The sequence below is a fragment of the Anas platyrhynchos genome, chromosome 21, assembly GCF_047663525.1.
Source record: "Anas platyrhynchos isolate ZD024472 breed Pekin duck chromosome 21, IASCAAS_PekinDuck_T2T, whole genome shotgun sequence".
NCBI classification, from domain to species: Eukaryota; Metazoa; Chordata; class Aves; order Anseriformes; family Anatidae; genus Anas; species Anas platyrhynchos.
Window position 1 is genome coordinate 10287317 of NC_092607.1, and position 20667 is coordinate 10307983.

Genomic DNA, 20667 nt, shown 5'->3' on the forward strand with positions numbered 1-20667 from the left:
AGTCATTGGTCAACTTGTCTCATGTTGATTTGCACAAGAAACATTTTTTTGTTTATCTTTCTGGTGCCAGTAGACATGCCCTTGCTGGTTTGGCTGGGAGAGGCACTATGATACAGCATCAAAATGCCTTTGTGTGTTCACTTTGTAGATCATGTAGTACAAACGCCAATTCATTTTCTACCAAGGCTTGTGAATTTAGATGTGCTTTTTCTCTCACCCACGCAAAACACAGCTAAGATACAACAGCTTGCCTGTCATATTGTACCAAGAAAAAGTGATAAAAGTGATTCTTGGAAATTCATGTGATTCTGTTAATAGTGATAGCTGATCTACTTTCAAACTGGGTTTGTGCTTTCTACATTTAAGAGGAAAGTTCACAGGACAGCAATGAAAAATCTGATGTCCGTGGTCGGAAGGAAATTGAGCTAGCATAGTATAAGACTTTTGAGAAAAAAAAAATCTTTTCTGATTTCTAGTTCTGCAAGTTCTATTTCCATCTGCTTTCACCTTGCCCAACACTTTGTCCAAGAAAATGAACTGTTGAACACATTATTTCCATAAGTAATTGTCTTTTGCATTCATAAGTACTGTTAAAAGTAATGAGCTGGTTATCTAGGGCATCTGCCTGTGACAAGCACCATAAATACAGCCAGCTTACTTGAGAGGTCTGAGTTTTTAACCATTGTAGCTAAAGCCTGTTTGTATCTTTCAACTCAAAATACTAACATCAATACTAGGACAACTGTTATTTCTCTCAAATTGTGTGGTGTTTAGTGTTTTTCTTTTTTTCTTTTTTTTTTTTTTTTCTGATGGCTTTTGTTTTTAACTTCCACTCTCTTGTCTCCTGCCTGTCCTTGCTGGCATGATAAGCTACACTGTACTCACTGTACTTTTAAGCAGGAGAATTTCTTGGTATCACTGATACTGAATACGTACCTTAGTTTCTGTTTTGTTAACCTCTGGTGTGAAAAAATATTTGGGCCGTCCTGCTTCCTAGTTGGACAAGTCTTTTGTGAGAGAAAGTGAGAGAAAAAAAAACTTCTTGTTGAACCCAGCATTAATCTCATTGAGGTATGTTTTGGATTTAATTAGGTAGTATTTTGATACCTGCATTAAAAACTTGTTTTGGAGGCCTGTTTATCAGTTCTAGGGACCAAAACTGGATTTCTTCTTTGCATGTTGGACATTTTACTTCCTTCTGTGTTGGGATCCAGGCCTTGAAGTAGTAGTTAGTTTTTTCTTTTCACTGCAGCATACTCCAATGGAAAGAACAGCAAGAAACCTGCTGCATGCCTTTACTGTCTGTGCCTTTTCCCACCATCTGAAACTATAATCGTCTCAACCGTTAGTTGTTATAGATGCTGTGGTAACATGGTTAGAGGGATATAAAGACATCTTCAGCACTGACAGCAGACATCAATGACAAGAAAGATTGATTTCTCACCGGCTGTTAAGATATTGTTTAATCAGATTTGAATTGTGTGGTGCAACCTTCTTCCTGTACTTAGAAGGTTAAAACAGTTTCTACATAAGTAGAAGTAGGAAATAAAGCAACAACAAAGCAAATTTTGTATTCTGCCTGTGTATGTAATTACATGAGAAATTCCTTGCTATTCCAGTGGACAGTGTGGAGCTGTGCGGGTCTGGCTGGAGGCAGAGTGGAAACTGAGCCCTCTGCTCAGCAAGCTTACAATACTTCTTGCGCTGAAGTAATGGCTTGTTGAAAAAGCTACCAGATAGTAGTATTTGGAACTTAAAGTAGCTGTTCTATTTGTGATCTTTCAGGTGCTTTTTCTTGTATCTCAAGTTCCCAGAATTTTATGTTTCTTCTGTGAAGTGCTTGATTCATCAAGTACTTGATGCTGTGAGCCGGTCTACAAAAGACACTCTGTTTCTCAGATTCTTTATATTTATTTGGAACAAGAACAAGTGGTCTACACATGAAGAGGAATGTTCTCATAACCTTCTTCCCTTGTGCACATTTGAATGCGAATTGCTTGTTTATATCATTGCTAATCCCACAGTAACAGGTTACAGTAGCATAAACAGTGTGACCTTTCAGTGTGATTGCAGGAAGTAAAATGTGAAATCTATTTAAAAAATGCATCTTTGACTAAGGAAGAGTATACTTCCTTCTTCTGACAGGAAAAATAAGCCATACTGGTTCAGATCTTGATTCCATTATACTACGTTGGGCCTGTTTTTTCCAATGTCTTCTTTACAGTCACTGCAGCTGCCTGAAGTAGGACTGAACCTCTGCTCTCCTTGTGTAAAATTGTGCGTCCCTGTTCTGGTTTGCGCAGGTCTGAATGGTTGTGGGATGTGGGCTGCTGGGGAAAACAGAACTGACATGAGCAGGAGGATTTAGTAAGAGGAACTTCTTTTGGAAAGAGGGAGAGGGTGGGTCATTGGAGCAAGAACTGGAAAAATACTACATAGCTTATTAAACAGCCAAAATACATATGCACACGTTCTAGAAATTTTTTGAATATTTCCAGAAATGAAAGAAAATTTGAGAGTTTTAACCAGCAAGAGAGGAAGGAGTGGACAGCTACCCAACTTTAGAAAATATTTTTGTGGATTATCTGTAACAGTTTAATTAAATTGGAAAGCAACAATTGTTACTTGTGTTCTTAAACTTCAGACTAAGCAGTGCTTTCACACTAAATTGCACTTGCCTGCTCGGAACTGTGCAATGCCCAGCAGTATCTGTGGTATGACGAGTGAGAATCTTGTTTCAACTTGTACAGTGTTTTCATTCCCAGTATTGATATCTTCTCAGAACCGGCCCAAAGTTTGCCGTGACCTGAGCAGTTCAGCCCTTGTACTGTTTCAGAACTGGTAAATATCTGAAGGACGATACATGTTGTGAACCAGCAAACCCATCCTTTTATCCTTGTGCACTACATTAGCAGTGATTAAATCAGTAGTGTACTGAGAAATACAATATTGAGCTGGGGGGGGGAGGGAATTTGCCAGTGAGCGATATGACGTGGATGGCTCATCAATAATTTCCCTTTAGAGGGCAATTGCCTCAGTCGTTTGAAGTGAGGCTGGGAGCAGGCCGAGGCTCCAAGGCCTGAGGCAGTCACTTGTCCTTGCTGAAGACGGGCTGAGCAATAGGACGGTGTGTGGGGTGCACCACTGGGTTCCAGAGCTTGTTCTCTCTTCCCTCAAACTCGTCTTGTTTTCAGCAGAGATAAAAGATTGGAACAGGAGGTTGAAAATATGTAAAATCTTTACAGCTGCTAAGTTACTGGATTTATTAGCCAGCACGAGAACATTGGTGGAGAGGTCTAATCTTACAACAGGCTTTTTAAAGCTTGTCAAGAGCAGGCAGAGGAGAAAGATTTTATGGAGATTAACTTATAAACAAGAAATTAAGGACAAGTAAGACATAGTTTGTGTAAAGCTTAGCATTCAGAACCTCAGCTAGGAACCCAGTCCATCATGGTAAGCTTTACTTAATGGCATTATTGTACAGGCTACTTCTCTATGACTGACTGACAGCAGGAAATTCCTTATTATTTGTCTGCGAAGTTCTCTACCACATGAAGTGGAGCTGTAGGGTGGTAAAACTGTTAAGTACTTATTTTTTAAGAGTAGCTAAATTAGTTAATAGTGCTACCTGGTTAGGAGCAAGCACTCAGACATTATTATGTGGAAATAATAAACGTATACGTGAGATCTCGAATAGGAAGAAAGAAAACCAGCAAAAGACCTTTAGGTTTCCTTATACTAAACTGTTCTCTAACAATGTCTTCCACATAAAAGTATGACTTCCTACAAAAGTCTGTCTTCGACTGGTTAGAGAAAAATAATCCAAGAGTCTTGTGAAAATGCTGTGCCCCCAGCACTGTTTATGTAATAGGAGGCACTTGTGTGTGACTCTAATCGTTAATAACCTTTATTTGTGGATCACTGCTCAGAAGCCTCTAGTGCAACAGTGTTTTGGTGGGGACTTGGGTAGAAAGGGATGTGAGGAGGTGAAGTTGTTGGTATTTTTTTAAGATTTTTGGAAGTTGCTTTTTTTTTTTTTTTTTTCCATCTTCTCTCCTTTAAGCGTTCCAGGTGTGTGCTAAGACTGCAAAATGGGGTTGGAGGTAGCCACCAGAGGGTGAAGCACATCTAGTCGCTGGCTGGGGCCTGCAGGAAGCGCAGCCCGGTGGAGCCAGAGGTGTGGGGAGCGCGGGGGGACCGCAGGAGGTGAGGAGAGCTGTGCCTCCCGAGGGGGTGCTGATCACCGGGATGCTGCTTGGCCTTGCCAAATGAGCTGGTGTTCTCCCAGTGAATTATGTTAAACTCGCAGCATTAGCAGATGCATGAAGTGGCAAAATGTTGTTTATCTTGTCTGATCCATGCAAGTTACTTTCACTGACAAATCTGTTTCATTAGCATTGGGGAGGATGAAATAGGCCTTTGAAGGCCTAGCCTGGCTAGTTCTGCAGAGCCTTTCATGTACTGGAGTGCGGGGTGCTAATCCTTCCTGCATTAGGATGCCTGTGCAAGTTCTTCTTGATTGTGTGAGGTGCCTGTTTAACACTGAGGCTTGTTTTTTAAGCTCTCAGTTGCTTTCACATGGGCAGAAGATGACCTGCACAGCTGAAGGGGAAAGCTCCCTCACACCTGCAGTGACGGTTAAAACAATCCTTAGTAACACCATTGGTTCTGTCGGTGTCTTAAAGAATTGCTGTGGAATTTGGAGAAATAATGAAGTATAGAATGAATTTTAGCATTAAAAGTATCGCTTGCTTTTGATTAGTGGAGGAGTTGTAACTTTTCACAGGAATTTCTCAAGCTTTTTGTCCATAGATTTTCTTATAAACTGTCTATTCTAGAGACACAGGTTTATTAACTTTCCCATGTGCAAATTATTCTAAGTAAAAACCAGTATTGATATGTACTGTGACTGAAGACTTAGTGTGTGTTTTGATTTGCATTTGAAGGGCAGCTGGTAAAGAAAAGTGCTCTGAAACCTAATTCAGACCTGAGTATCCTCTCCAAATGTGGCTTCACTAAATCTAACATCTCTGCTGTCAGCATTTAAGGGTTAAGTTTCTCTTCCAAAAAAAGTATTGATTTTTCTTTTTTCTTAGAACAGTTTACTACTCTGAAAATAGTTGTGTAAACATTGAGCTTTAAGTGCAACTTCTTTTAAACCTTGGTGTAGAACAGAGGTGCCCAGCCATTCTGTCCTGGAGCCATGTGAAAGCTGCACAGCCAGGTTTGTCCCTGTCATCGACCAACGTGCTTATGCATTTGGCACGTGACACATTCAGCCCTTACATGACCCAGCAGCCCTATAGTCAGGTAAATGAATGTGTAAACTTGTGTTCGTGGGGCAGGGGAGATGGCACCAGCATTTGACTTATTCCAAAAACTGTATTCAGTCTGTAGGTAGTGAGCTAGTTGTCTCAGGTTTAGAAAGCTGTAAGCTTTTTTTTTTTTTTTTTCCTAAGTAAAACTAGTTTAGCTGTTTTTGGGTTACCTAAACACGTATTAGACAGCTTGTGAGACAACAGGAGTATCCCAATTCTGCTTTATCTAACATCTGTTTTCAGCAGTACTGTTTGTTCTCAGCAGGTTTTTGTGTGCATTGCAGTAGCTTGGCAACCTGTAGGTTGCACCATTCAGTGATTTCAGTAGGCTTTTAATCATCACTGAAATTTTCCTTTCCAAATTTGAATATTATAAGGATAGTGAAGTGGGTATCTGTGATTATAATAGCAACAGAAATGTTAAGCAGATCTCAAATGAAATAAGCTGCTCATCTAGATTTGTCATCCAGTATATTTCTTCAAATTTCAGTTCAAAAGCCTTTCTTGAAATTGATTTAAGAAAGGGATACTTGGAACTTTTTTTTTTTTTTTTTTTGCAAATGATTGTTAACCAGTTACAGTTACTTAAAGTACCCAAAAAGAGATCTGGGAATTGTATGCTGAAAGAGGTTAGGTACTAGAAGGCATGACTACTTGCTGGTTCTCATGTAGGAGCAAAGCTTGAGTTTGGCCTCTCTCTGCACGCAGAGGCATGAACATGCTTTGCACAATCCTGTTAATTGTACGTTCTCTTTAAACTTGAATTTCAGTATGTTAGAAATGGTACAAAGCTTTTGCTAATAGTATAAAGAGTATAGTTCCATTGCCTGTGTTCTCACTGATGTCCCTTAGAGTGAAGTGTTCATATGCCATGTGTTAGAACCTGCTGGGATTGTACCCTTATTTGTAGGGAAGAAACAATACAAGAGGGAAACCCACTTACATTATGGAGTTAGTACCTTTCATAGCATATTGTTCACCGTTTTTAATGAACAACATTTATTGTTACTAAATAAATCCAGTAATTGCCCTCGTACTTTTAAGTTAAAAATTGCATCTCAAGAAAGCCAGTAAAATAACGTATGATAAAAACATCTTCAAGGAAATGAAGTTTACCACTAAATAAGATGTAGATATCTTTAATAGGTAATGTGGAGTTCACAACTTCCTATTTAACAATTCCTGCCACTTCCTTTCTTGTTTGCTTTAGTACTTCCTCTACATACGAGCTCAAAACTTTGAGAATCTTGATGGAACTTCTAGAAAGTTGGAAATAAGGCTATTGCCTGTCCCATAGGATACTAAACACAAAAATAATACTGTTATGCTCTAAATGTTTGCCACATCATAGTCATGGTGAGACTTTATTCCCTTAACTTTTGTAAATATACTAGTAAGTGTTACTTAGCTTTTAGATTTTTGGTGGTTTTTTTGCTTTTTTTTTAATCATTTATGCAACGTGACACCTCATGGCCATGAGAGGAAACAAATTGGTTTAAACTCTGACTGCAGCTAAGTAGCGTTTCAAAGCAGTGCACAGGGTTTACTTGAATTAGAAATAACTCCTTTCTTTTTCATATCAAACATTGATTTGTATTGCTTTGTTTGTCCTTTTAAAACTTAAACACTTTTTTATAGTTGTTTTTCATAACTCTCTCTAGAAAGAGTAGGTTTCAAAATATGTCTTCACCAATATAAATTATTTTATTATTCTTTTACCTTTCTTGTTTATAAAAGTACTAATAAAATGAGTTAATATCTATAAATCAAAAACATGATGGCTTAAAAATTGCTTATTTTGTGATGCTAATTTTAAACTCACTGTGATAATGCATGCTGTTCATCATCTCTCATTCTTCATCAGTGGTCTACCTATTCCTGCAGAGTAAGAATCTTGTACATGTAGAGCCATCTATATTTAATTTTAAAATCTTTAACAATCTGGCGATTAATATAACCATCTAAACAATCTGAAACATGCTCAACATTGGTCTGCCACTACTTCTACCAAGTAAATTCAGTGATATTTTGACTTTGGTGAGACTCTCAGCATTTTGAAGATCTAACCTTTGTGATGCGATGTATTCAGAAGATTATCTAGCAGTAACTGGGGCTGGATCACTTAAGATACAATAATGTGTGTACACTTTGGCTAAAAAATAACTTTGATTTCTAAACCATTTCTTCCATCACCTGAACAAAAAAGGCTCCAAGATACAAGCATACTGGTCGCTATCTCTAAAACACAGAGGGCTCCCAGAAGAACTTCGTGACAGTTCTGGTGTACTTTCTTTGAGAGCTGTGTTTAAGTCTGTTTCATATTATTGCTGCTAAATAGATAGAGGAGCTACACTTTCGTGCTGATTACTGAAACTAGAGTTCAGAGCTGTTTAAACAAGGAGTACACGTTCATAAGCAAGCAGCTATGAACTGGACCTTTTCCTTTCAAGACTCTTCCGAGTGTTCTAGATACAGAGGAGATTGCCTTTACCTTATCAAACAAGAATATATGCCTATATAAATGAAACGTAACAGAAAAAGTAGTGGTAAGTCTCTGAAGTCTGAATAATCTGTTGCTGTTGCATTTGATATGGTAACAGTATTGTGCTGTGAAGGCTAATTTGGTAGGTTTCTGAAAGGGAAATAACCTTTGGAACTCTTATAATATGCAAACTAATTAGAGGGTACAGTGAACACAGCTGTTTCTGCCAAGCTGACTAAGCTTGGAATTCAAATTACTATTTTTAGCCAGTTTATAATGTCTCTAGTTCTCAATGGTACCCTAGTTATTACCTTTAAAAATCATATTAATATGCGTTTATCCCACCGATAAATTATGTACAATCAACATTTATAGAGCAACTAGCCTGTTGCTTTTTAGCTCTGAACAAACAGTGTGAGTGTACAGACAAAAGATAACACTTCAGGTGGCGTCTGGGCTGTGGTACACTGAAATCTTGTCTGTGACTTGCATGAGTTTGAACTGAAAGTTTCCTCAGAGGAAAAGACATGATCCCTGGAGTAAAGTAATTGTTGTTTTCTGTAAGTTGTTTACATAAAATCTCTCTAGCATACATATCCCCCCCTCCTCTTGCCCTCTGAGAAAGTTGCCTTTTTCCATTATACAAGAATTTCTTGCATGCTATTGTTTGCATTAAAAAATGTTTTTCTCTTGATCCTTAAGATACGATCGATGTACAGGTCCTATAAAAAAAAAAGTTATAAATTCTGTTCAGAGATCTAAAAATCACTGCAGCTAACTGTACTTCTTCAGGCTATGAAACTTCAGTAAACCAAGAGTTTGGAAACCAATACTGGTATAGGTTACTTTGTGTAAAGTGCTTACCAGTCAGTGAGATGGTGTCAAGACTAACTTCAAAATTAAACTGCACCTAGTAGTTTGCTAATAAGCTTTATTTGGTACTTTCTGCAAAGATTATTAGATAAGCAAAAGCATTAATCAGGATACACATACAGTGAATAGTCTTACTTCGTGCATAAAATTTGTTGCATCCTTCTTTTTAGTCAGTCTAATTTTAATATAACATATGGCATGCTGGTGTCTAAAACTGCTTTAACTGACTGTACTTTGTGAAGGCATATATAACTAGTTTAACTTCAGATAAGAATTCAGGTTTTTTAAAGTTATTTCTTTTTTGCTTCTGTTAACATCAATAGCTTTCCTACTGTATCTCTTCAAAATTATAGCAGATAAGATCTGAGTTTAGTTGATGTTGGATACAGAAAACGATGGTTGCGAATTAATCCTGTTTTCCTAAGCTTTATGTTTTTCACTTCTGTTTTTCATGATGGTAGGAGGCTTCCAGACCAGCTTAAATCAAGAAACTAAAAACTAGGCAACTCCAGAAAATAGTTCTGATTCCTAAATAAAAATCCTTTTGTTTCTGGTTTTGTCATCATGGAAAATAGGCCATTGACAATCAACCTAGATCTACTTATGTGTTTCGAAAGACTTTCTCACCAAAAACGTGAAGGAAATGCATGATTTCCAGGCCTGGCTCCCATGGCGCTGAATGATGTCCGCTTCCAATGACAATTTGTTGCTGCAGTGCTAACGATGGGGGAGGGAAGCTAATCTAAAACTTTCTTCCCTTGCCTCTCGGGACCAGGGAAGACAAAAGCATTCCTCCAAGAGCCAAAAAAACTGCTCAGAGAAATATCCTCCCTTCTGAAAGGCGAAGTATATAGTTGTTCCAACACAGCTGTCAACCGACCAGCGTTACAGTGTAGTAGCTGGATTCCTAAAATGGTAGTGAGAAACATTGACTCCTAAGTTAGAAACCAAATGAGTTAGAGCATTGCAGATGAAAACTAATCTGCTTGGAGAACACAAGCAGCATCCATAATAGCAACCAAGAAGTATCTCCTGGCTGCCTTCAATGGGTGATTCCTTAACTGGTTTATTTGCACTGCTCCCAAGGGGAGGTGTGGCTGCAATAATGGCTATTTGGAAGAGATAAGATAGATCAAAATCAGTACTCTAGCTGAAAGGTTTTTCTGTTTCTCCCTGAAACTCTTTAATGTTTTGCAGTCCAAGTTGACATAAATGTTTCTTTTGGAATGCAATGCCAGCAACAACAACAAACAACATGAGGGCATCCAAAGAACAATAGCAGTGATGTGAAAAATGTATGATATTTTCCTTTGTAAAAATAAAAGAAGGACTCTAAAAGGATATTTTTGTTGATGTAAGTCTTTAATGAACTTGCAAAGGATTGTGCGTGTGCGTATTCTTACACGCAGCCTACTTTGCCTTTGCATGCTAATTACGATGCTGTGCTAGCAGCATACCACATGAATGGGTGATGAATCTTGGAGTACATGAGGTCTCCTGCTGTCCCTATTACTTGTGGCATTAACTGTGGTTTCTAGGAGTTATTACCCCAAGTTAAGTTGTTGAATTTGTAAAGAAGTTGATAAGTAAATGTGAAAAGAACTCTAGAGCTTTTTTAAAACTCATTTTTTTTTCTGTTTTCAGGCACCTCTAGTGCTGTAAGAGCTCTTTAGGATTAGTGTTTCTTCTCTCTGACAACAGTGCATTTTTGCTTTCGATCATGGTACCTTTATGTAGCCATCTCTGTTTCCACCTATCTTTTAATACTCATTTTGGCACCCACCAAAACTTCTGAAATCATCTTTTTTCTTATTTCCAAGCAGTATTTGTAAACTGTCTTTGGTCTTGATTGCTAGTATCTGGACCACCACTTTAATGTAGATACGGCACCAGTGAAGAGATAGAAAGGTATATTATTTTTCTTAGACCCTCTTCATCCATTTGCAAGAGAAGGTAGTGCTGCAGAACAAGCTGAAAACTCAGAAAGCCACGTTTCTAGTTACTGAATCTGTGTTTAAAAATCCTAGTGATCTTATTCAGGGAGTCATATCCCATCCAGGGGATTGTTCTGATGCTGAATGTATGGATGTGAAGTCAAACTCTCTGAGAAGCAAAAATTCTGTATTTCTTCTCTTTCCCACTAGGAGACTATTTAAGAAAACACGTTTTCTTTCTCTGGGCTGTTGGGTTTGCCTTCAGGATTAGAACTATAAAATACTTAAGAGCTTGGCAATTATTTTTTGTTACTTCTGTTGGATAGACAAAAGATGCATTTGAGAGGCAGTGACTTTGTAGTAGATGGCAATCGTACCCACATCACAAGTGTTGCTAGGCTCTTGTCTGTTTTGTAGACAGTTGTATGTCTTCTGATTTTTGTAGATCTGTTCCTTAAGTCAGTTTGATCACCTTGCTGTAAGCTAAAATCCCTCATGTTTCATGGATGCTACCTGATCAGTCTCAATTAAGGAGAAAAGGTAAAGCTAGTGAGTTAGCAAGGCAGTGTTCAGTTTATTTGTTGTTGGTATTTTGGGACTTGTTGTTTAAATCCTTGACTTTTCACAGACTTTTTCACTGGTGGAAAACCAGTGCTCCATGCTGGCAATTCCTGCACTCCAGTTTCAAAGCAAAGCTGCCTTTCCCTGGGGTAGGAAGCACGAGACATGTGTCATGCCAGTCGAAATGTCTGGGGAATCCTACTGCTTTGGAAGGCCTGATTTGCATTATGATTTCATGGATAATTCCGTAAATGCGTCAGGAAATCAGCTGTATGGGCCATGCTACTGAAGTGCACCATGGTGAAACTGCATCTTGTCCTTTCAAACCCGGAGAAATGGCTTGCTGAAAAGCTCTGCTTGTGCTGACTTTGTTTTTCTCTGGCAATTTCTGTGACCTGTTCTAGATGATTAGATTTGTATCTTGCGTATGATAGCTTAATTTGAAAGTGACTTTGACAAACTTAAGATGACTTGGGAATTATATAGCCTGTCCTTCTCTCCGTGACAGCTGTTGTTTTAAAAGGTCGTGTTAGTTCCTGAGGAATGTACGTGGCTGCAGCACAGGGAGCACGGGGCAGTCCCTGCCCATGGCAGGGGCGTTGGACTGGGCGATCCTTGAAGGTCCTTCCAACCCAGACAGTCCATCATGTCGTGACTTGACTAATCTCCTGTTAATGTGACCGATACTTCTAAAGCACAGCTTGGTAAGCTAGATGTGTTTAACTTGTCATCTACCTAAAGGATAAAAAATAGTGCTGTAGTTCTGCAACTGTGTACGTTCAAACTGCTGATAAGGTGAATACACAAATGTTGGCACACGTTGTTTGTTTGTTTGTTTAATCTAGCAGTTGGGATTTCGTTTTGTTTCTTTAAAATATTTGTCCTGAGCAAAATGACTGCAGTGTTTGTCTATTAAGCAGCTAAAGTGCTGTGCTGTTTGTTTGGCTTTTAGTCAACATACTTTCCAGGAAAAGGTGAAAGGACACAAATACCACAGACAAGTTTCGTTTGTAGTTCACTGAACGTGAAGAATATGTTTTAATATAAAACAAAGTCTCTTTTTAATGACAACAAAACCAAAAAACGAACAAAACAAAAACAACTTAAACACGGCTTAGTAGGAAGGCTCAAACTTGAGCTCCTCAGATGTGCAGGGCTGCTTGCTTTCCAACCTGCTAAGTGTGCTATTACTCATCAAGACCACAGAGCACAATCTGTGTGTGGGTGCTCTGGGTACTTTAATAATTGTAGTACTTTGGTTATAGTTCACAAGATGATCTTGTTAATAGATGTAAATTGATTTAGGGAGTTTTAAACAGTGACAGTAGTTCAAATATTAGTTTAAACAAATGCCTGGATTCTCTCCTTAGGCAGAAGTAATGTCCTTCTGTGTTGGTACAATACCTAGTATTGTACTAGGAGCCTTTCAAATTCCTTGTTAACAGTAGTAATAAAAATGCCAGATATTCTAAGGACTTACTTAGTTGGCAGTGTGCCCACATGCCCAATTCTGATGTGTTCAGAATGAAAAGTCTTGGAGCAGACATATATTGGGATCAAAAAAGGGAGATACAGAACAAAAATTGGAAAGACCTGTGCAGCTTTCACCCGAGAAGGCGTCAAATCTGTTGCCACTTGGGTGGTAGTGGTGCTCCGGGGGGGCTGCCTGCAGTGCACTAGCTGGAGCCAAAATATTTCTCTGGAGTCATTCAGATGCCAGGCCAAGCTTAAATTCTGAAATGACAATTCAATTAAGGATCTGGGTATCATTTTCCTAAATGTGTGAATAAATCTTACGGTAAGTCTGAAATATGAGAGGAAGGCAGCAACTGTAGGTTCCTTAGGAAAGACGTGCTTTAAAAGCAGTTAGAAAAAACCCATCCCAGCAGCACGCAAACCCACAGGTAACCTGCTGATGTCTCTATCAAAATTAAGGAAGCAGTTTGTCAGAACAGAGAGGGAAAAGACGTCTTCAGACCTAGTAATGATTTTCATTGCTCGCTAAGGTTGCTGTACAGCTGACAGGAATTGGGAGTAAATTTTTGGCAAGTTTTTGTCCCTGCAGCAGAGCACATGCTATATACCTATAAAGATCAGATCACACGCACTTTGTGTGTAAAGGGCGAGGACGGTAAGTTAGAAAATGGAACTATGTGCTTGTGTTCATTTACAGGAACCTTCTTGTGCTTCAAATTTTTAAATGTACTTGTTTCAGTGTACTGAAATCAATTTACAGGAAGTGTGGCAGAACTGATTCACTTTCTGCATATTGATTTCTGCCTAAAGTAAAACTTCTGATATTAACAAAGCATGAGCGATATTTTAGATATCACTTGAAATGACTTAAAATAATAAAGCTTTTTTTTTTTTCCTCTTAAAGTTTTTCTAAAGGTGAGATTTTAAATCTGAATAAGAATGATTCAGGGTAATTCCTGTAATGGTAATGAAGTTTACAACTGGTTTGTGCTTATAGAGAAGAAGAATTCTCGCTGCCTTCCTGTCTTTATTTCAGTAATTTTTCTAGTTCTTCTGAAGATAAATTAGCCACTACCTGGTAGAGTAACCTGTTTTCAGGGCTCCAGGAATAAGCTATCCATATGTCTGCACAGTCGTGGCACATAAAGAACCACCTGATGATAGTTCCTGAAACAGTTAAAAACTGAAAGGGTAATACTTAAGTTTATTCCTTCCATCTTTTTTGAATCTATTCTGTTAAAATTTAGATATGAACAAGATGGGCTTTTTCTCCTGTCTCAGTTCTTTCTGTTTGCAATGGAAAATGCATTTTTTTTACTTAGTTTTGATTATGCAGTTATTAAATTTTTATCCTTTTAACAAAGGGCTTTTTTAGGATAAAACTAACAGTGTAAACCACATCAGCATGGTGTTGCCTTCCACTATCTTGTAGTAGGTTGTAGTAGGCAACTCTGGTTGCTGAGAGATGTAATGTCAGTTGGCTGCTGTTGGATAGCAATTAGGAAGCTTTAATCTTAGTTTTATTGTAGAATTTCACAAATTAAATTACAAATTTTACAAATTAAATTATTTCTATGTGTCAGATAGTAAATTTTGGAAATCCATACATGCATGCCGGCTGTTCCTGTTGGTATTGGCTGTGCAAAGGAGACTAACTGGCTTTCATCTGGTCTTCTATCTTTGTTCAAGCACAATCCTTGAAATTCTTTAAACAAAAGGTTATCCTATCTCAAACCTTTGAAGAGACGACATTTTCTGTACAGAACACTGAGCTTTATAAATTAATTGGGCTTTCTGGATTTGTACGTAAAGCTTTTCTAATTGGTGTATTGATCTGAGCTGCTTTCTGAGAACCATGTATATGAATTTAAGTATTTCAAAGTTCAGCAAGTGTTTGAAAATAGTTGCATGATTTTGGGGGGGAGCTAGAGCAAAAATAAGGTTTCTTGATTTAAAAAAAAAAAAAAAAAGAGTGACTAATCAGTGACTAATGACCATAAAAGTGAACAATGTGCTAGTGAACAATCAGCGAGCAAGGAATGATACTGACGTAGGTATCTTGAAAGTCACCATCTCTTTGTATACTTTGCAGAAAAGGGGATGCTCAAAAACAAGAGAGCCTTAAAGTTGTTTATCCATAAATTTTTTTTCTATTAAATAAGCTCATTTGTTCGAAGATTAACTGGTGCTAATACATGATGCAAGAATTTGGGGTCACAGTAAAGTCATGCATTTTTTCATGCTTTTAGCCCAGCTAGTACTGAGGCTGTTAACACTATGTAGTGTCTGAAAGATTGTAGAAGATTCTGAGTGAGTATAAATAAAAAGTAATTCCACAGTTCCTAGTTCATGAAGTCAGAGATCCCTTTGAGAAACTTTAAACTACCTGCAGTGGTTCCAAGGGCATCTCTCCTCCATTTGTTTCCAGTTTGCAACGTGTCATTTGCAGCTGGTCTAATATGCGGCATGTTGAAAGTGTGAGAAAGAAAGTGTGAGAAGAAGCTTTTCTCGTCTCTTCCTCACCTCTAATACTTTCAGTTTTTATGTTTTCTCTCCTTCCTCTCCACCCACCCTGAAGCCTACGAAGTCCACACACTTAGTCTTTACCTTGTTTTTTGTGGTAGATGTTCTGTAAAAGCAATAATGCCATTAGGTGGCTTGTGAGATGTTGGGATGAAGTATTAGGTAACTAGGAAAGGAGGACTGTTTATAAGCACAGCTATCAGTTTACGAAGCCTGTAATTACACGTTTTAAACTCATACAGAATCCATACCGCAAACAAACTAAGGTCTGGATTTGCTACACAGCCTAAATTCCTTGAGGAGTTCTGTAGGTGTCCAGGCTGTTGGATGCACCAGTTTATTTGAGATGAGGTTAAACCAAAATTTGTTATCTGGAGACCTCTGTGTTTGGGTAAGTCAAGATTTGGATCTTGTCTCTTATTTTTCTTATAGGAGATGAGTAACTGACTTAGAACCTCCTGACACTTTAATAGGACTGTGGTTTATTTCCTGGCACTGACTTTGTTTGATGATAAAGATAGTAAAGCTTTGCTTCTTCAAAACAGCTGTCAAGAAAAGCCATTTCATCTTCTCAAAAGTCTCTGTCCTTCCAGTAATGTCTAAGATGCACTTCTGTAGCAGATTGAATGTCTGGGAGGAAAAATAGAGATGGACATGGAGAAGAAGGAAACTCCAGTTATTTTTTTATACTGACCCTCCGTTCAGTTGTTTCCTGTTTTGGCAGTGAGTACATGGCTACAAAACAGCAGAAGTAGAGTGTTCCTGCCAGCTACTCTGAACTTCTTCTGTTATGGGTCATAAATTTCAAGGACAAACTGTATTTTGAACTTACTGAAATTCGAGAAGCCTCATGTAATTCTTTAACCAAATATTAGAGTTTAGTACAATGCTTGGCACAAGCAACCCAATCTCTGCTGTAACCTTCAGAAAAAAATCAGAATTGAAAAATCAGCTTTTGCTCATTGCAGATAACGACCCTGAAGCAGTATGAGAAGCTCAACAACTGAGTTCTTCAGAATTGCAGCCATTTGTTCTACAGCAATGCTTTCCTTCTGACAACACACAAAATAAATACAGTACTGTTAAAATCGGAAAACGGTACAAGTTAGTACTTTCTCGCTTCTGGAAGTATGTATGCAAGTTTCAGGAACTGTTTGGGTTCAGGCATTCAATTGACCATTTAGTGTTCGGTTACCTACCACGAGGAGGTGGGTGCAGTGAAGTGCTGCAGGATTTACTTTCCTGATCCTTAAATTTCTACAGTTAGGCGCGTTGAAACTAGTCAGTGGTGAGAAGGAATCTGTGGTGAACATGGGCACAGAAGAAATTAGTACACTTTCCCAAGTGTTGATATGATTTAATAGCATGATCATGCCCAGTTTACATTCTCGGGGGGGGGGGTTATTTCCGTGCCTACAAGTAGCTGACTGCCGTGTCAGGAGCCCTGCTTACGCTGCATTGCTACAACCTGTTCCAGATTGCCCACATAGTGCTGAATTAGCAAGGGGCTTTCTAGGAAAACCGTGTTGCAAGTGTGTGATTATATATATATAATTTTTTAACTCACGTAATAGTGTTGTTGAACTTTAAACAAGCCTGTCTCTTTCTCGCTCTCTCTTCATGTTACTTGGCTTCAGGAAGAAGCTTGGCATACCAGCCCACTGGCTTTTTTTTTTGAGGCAGATTAATAGGCAAATCAATAGTGCTATCTTCTTCTTGAAAGCAAAACTGAGAGACTAGATACATTTTTTTTAAAGGATATTAAATTCTACATTTATTTCACTAAACTGGCTGAAATTCTGCAGCTTGTAATGTGATTTTCTGGTCTTTATGTGGTCTTTAGATGCACATTGATGACCTTCGTGTTACCTAGAAATTATATCCCTGTTCTTGTCCCCATCCAAATGTCCTGATACAAAGGGATAAGCAGCTCAGTTTTACTTGTCAAACTGGCTTACATGCAGTGTTGATCTACATACACTTCATGTCCTCGCAAGGAAGGACTCAGTTCCCTGCTTCTCAGTGAGTAAATTTGCTCCCTCACACACTAAAGATGTTTTCCCATTTGTGTAAAGTAGCTGTTCATTGTGGATCCTCCAGTAGTACCTGTTGTTCCTGTGGACTTCTGTACAGGTCTTTGCCACATCATACAATTGTAGTAAGGTTTTCTATTCTGAAATCAGCCCTTAATGACATCCTAGAAAACAGCAGCTTTCACTATATTTTTTTTTAAAACCTTCTTACCTTTTATAGCAGTCATTTTTTTTCAATGCTAGCTTTAAGAGGAAACTTCTTTTTCTTAAGCTCTTAAGCTAAAATTGCTTTTTTATTTAAGTGTTTATATACTTGTTGTGAATTGCTTTCCTTAGTGTGACTGGCTCAGCAGATATATTACCGGGTGCCTTTGTAGCTCGTGATAAGATCTTGGCAATTGCTGTTTCCCGTAGGAACAGAACTGTTAAAATGGCAGTATATCATTATAGCCTAGTCTGAGCTACTGCAGAATTTATGGGGCAATAAAATAGCGCCATCGGGCTGAGGCCTGCTGCAGAGTTTCCGGGGAGCCTTGCGCTGAATCCGAAGGCCCTTCAGGCCTGCGCATCGCAGCTGCTCCCCTGGAAATACCAACGTGAAAATCGGTGAAAATTGCAGTGCTTGAATGACTGATGTCATGAATGCCTCTTGGTGTGGTCTTACCTAATGCTTTCTGGAAGATTTTGAGGTGGATCTGCTTTTTTTATAACCTCTTGTTGGTGTCTGAAGAAGAGGAGGAAAGTGTGGTCAAGCATTGGGGTTGTGCTCCAGTTCACACGTGGCAAATCCAGCACGGAGCAGAGTAGTGGCAGCAAGGACAAGCAGAAAGATGGCAGAAAATGCTTATGCGTTGGGGGGAATTGGCAGACCTGGGACTCTGGCTGTTTTGGGGTTAACAGGCTGAAATGAGGGGAAGTTTTTGAAGGTTGGGAGGAACAGAAAGAAAGGGCTGCGGAGGGAATTCCTAAGAGGAGGTTTCAGAAGGGAGGCTGGGGCAGGCCTTCTGGCCACCATGAGCACCCCATCCTGCTGAAGGTGTCTGGGACACGAGGACACCATCACCACACTGAGACCTTGTGTCTGAGCAGCTCGGTCACCCATCCTTGTGTTGTGCCCGGGCTTTGTGGCAGGCAGTGGGATGCTGTCAGGCCTCGTGGGGCCCATCGTGCGGCTGCGAGCAACCATCTCCTGAAGAGCACTGGAGAACTTCTTGCCCCGGTCACTGCTACAAACAACCAGCAATGAGAACTTTCCGTTTGAAAACCAGCGCCTCGGCAAGCTTCCTCTTTCCACCCTGCGATGTTTAGGGGTATTTGCACTGGGTCCGGGACTTACAACCAGGAGCTGAGTGGCAGAGGATGACTCATGCTCAAAACCAGAGGCATTTGACTTTGGAAAACTGACTTCAGTTCTAGCCCTTCCTCTTTATCAAGTGTTGTGTTGCACGACCTTTTAACTGAAATGTCGAGCTTCCTTTTTAAATGGCAGGAGCTCTGCAGTGTGACTGTGATTCAAGAAGGCGATAAGTAACCTTATCAATCCCTGTGTTCATCCCCGACTAACTTCAGTTCTTGCAGCGTCACTGGCTTCAGGCTGCCCGTGGCACAGTGCTCCCATGCTCTGAATGAGCCTGCTCTCTCCAGCAGGAGATCCTGTGGTGCTGTTACTGCTGTGTTCTGGAACACTGCGTAATTACCTAATTTGATAGCTGACTCCCGCAATCACAGATGCTTCTGAGAAGCATCCAAGGGAGCCTGTAACGTGGCCATTTTACAGAACTGGTCGCTAGAATGTTTCTTCCAGTAATCTCTGTTGAAGGCCATCTGATTTCCACTGAAGTCATCTTAATGTCCTGGAAGCAGTCTTATGTTTCTTGCCAGAAGATGTTCTACCAGCTGCTGTAGCTTTAAACAAAATAAAAAAAAGAGAGAGAAAAAAAATCACTGTTACTCCATGTTGCTGAGAAGAGTATGCCCAGTCTTTTCAGACATGGATTTAACCACAGAGATCCAGGCATGCATGCCATCTAGGATTTTCATTTTTATTGGTATCATGTTCAGAAATGAATTTCTGTATGCTAGTTGGATTTTCATACAACAGCGGCTTGCCTGGTGCCATATCTAGGTCCCTCATTTTCTCCCCCTCGCTCCCACCCTTTAATTTTCTCCTCTATATGTTGCAACATGCTTCAGAAAAAATATTTTTTTAAAAATTGCCTGTGTTTCTGGAAGGTATATGGGTAATTTCTTTCTTTTTGTTTCTTATAGGCATACAGGAGTCTAGAATTCATTTATTCTTTCTGTACTTTTGGCATCTTAAAAAAACAAAAACAAAAACTAGTATTTGGCAGTGAGTTAATAGCCAAATCTCCTCCTTGAACAATAAAATGTCAGATCCTTAAACGTGTGATGTTGGTATCTGAATGTGGGGAGCTCTGAGGCTGGGAGCATGTTCTGGAGGTAGTGTTTAAGTGCATATACTCGAGTATAATAATTTTATATTAGAATTCCTTTGCATCATTTCATTTCTGTAATGAAGCATTTGATCTGTTTCCTTTTCTGAAGAGGGGACAGTTCTTTTCCAATTTGTTAATGCTGTGAAATGAAACAGTGTAGATGGGTGCTGCTGCTAATTTAACCCAGTATTTACAGCAAGTTTTTTTTGTTTGCATTTTGCTATATTTAACGTGGATCCTAAGTGTTGTTTTTTGTACTTTGTGGGACTGTTTTACACTTAAGAAAGAAAGAAAGAAATATGTAGACTCTGTGGGAAATGTGGTTAGAGATCTAGAAGACCATTTTTCCTTAGTTCCCTGTTTTTGTCTGTTATTAATCCTGCTCAGTCAGTACATAGGAAAAATAAACCCCTGCAAAATACAAAGCCACCAACCTAACGTCAGAGATGAATTTCTGAAAACAGCCATTTTAGCTGCTTCATGTTTGAGATATTAGACTGTGGCAGTCAAGATCATATTCTCCAGACTGCATTCTTCATAAGCAGAAATACTGGCAGCCATGTGTTAAGTTATAAAAAGATAGCAGCTGATGTCAGGGCTTATTTCAGTGAGGAGCCATTTCAGAATACTGAACTAATTTTGAGCAGGTATATATAAAATAGAGCTCTTTACTTTACATGTGAAATTCAGTATCAATTAGTACATACCTGAATAATGGGGTAGAAAAATGAACAAGTAATAAGCTGCAGCAGATAGCCTACCTCCAAAAATATAATAAAAATCACTATAAATAATTATTTATGCAAAACTGAGACGATCAGAAAAAGAGTCGTGTTTGGCCTCTGTTTTAGGAATTAGCTTTTGAGCTGGTATAAAATCCTTCTGCTCTGATGTTGGAAGGCTACCACAATTTAAATCAGAGCCTGAGCTAAGGTGAAGCTGGTAATGGAGGAGTGCCCAGCCTTCCTATGCAAGTGGTCTGTACATGACCAGCAGCCCTACAGGAGTGCT

The 20667-nt window shown here is 39.0% G+C and overlaps 1 protein-coding gene across 2 annotated transcripts in view; it reads left to right on the plus strand.

Moving 5' to 3' along the window:
• The window catches only part of PTPN1 (protein tyrosine phosphatase non-receptor type 1), a 44709-nt gene that overhangs the window by 6522 nt on the left and 17520 nt on the right, over positions 1-20667 (plus strand). The window contains exon 1 of one of the 2 annotated variants that reach the window (XM_072026610.1): positions 11854-11872. The exons of the other annotated variant lie outside the window; for it this stretch is intronic. The gene's annotated coding sequence lies outside the window, so the exon portion shown is untranslated. Of the gene's footprint in view, positions 1-11853; positions 11873-20667 lie in introns of those variants that run through there. 2 annotated transcript variants of the gene reach the window in all.